The 444-nt window shown below is 49.1% G+C and overlaps 1 long non-coding RNA gene across 1 annotated transcript in view; it reads right to left on the bottom strand.

The window, feature by feature from the left end:
* The window catches only part of LOC105522426, a 13,241-nt gene that overhangs the window by 7,023 nt on the left and 5,774 nt on the right, over nucleotides 1-444 (bottom strand). The window lies entirely within an intron of this gene.

The raw sequence follows: 444 nt of genomic DNA, 5'->3' as shown, positions 1-444 counted from the left end.
AAAAAAAAAAAAAAAAAAGTTCATTCAGGCAGCCCCTGGGGGCCCTGTGCAGGGCCTGGTGGCCACCACTCCAGCCCTGCCGGGCCTACAACGTCCCAGCCATATGGTCCATTTGCATCCAAGCTGCTCCTCATCAGGCAGAGAGCAGCAAGGTCTGTTTATAAGGATCGGGAGAACAGCTGGTTAATCATAAACATAACAGCTAAATTTATGATATTCCAAGCCTGGGTAATATGGCAAAACCGTATATCTACTAAAAACACAAAAATTAGCTGGGCGTGGTGGTGTGTGCCTATAGTCTCAGCTACTCAGGAGGCGGAAGCAGGGGGATTGCTTGAGCCCGGGAGGCTGAAGCTGCAGTGAGCCATGATCATGCCGCTGCACTCCAGCCTGGGTGACAGAGTGAGACCCTGTCTGCAAAATAAATAAAGCAATAGATAAAAT

The sequence above is a fragment of the Colobus angolensis genome, unplaced genomic scaffold (assembly GCF_000951035.1).
Source record: "Colobus angolensis palliatus isolate OR3802 unplaced genomic scaffold, Cang.pa_1.0 Scaffold43, whole genome shotgun sequence".
NCBI lineage: Eukaryota > Metazoa > Chordata > Mammalia > Primates > Cercopithecidae > Colobus > Colobus angolensis.
The sequence above is the reverse complement of the archived record's forward strand: the minus strand, read 5'-3'. Positions and strand labels throughout refer to the sequence as shown.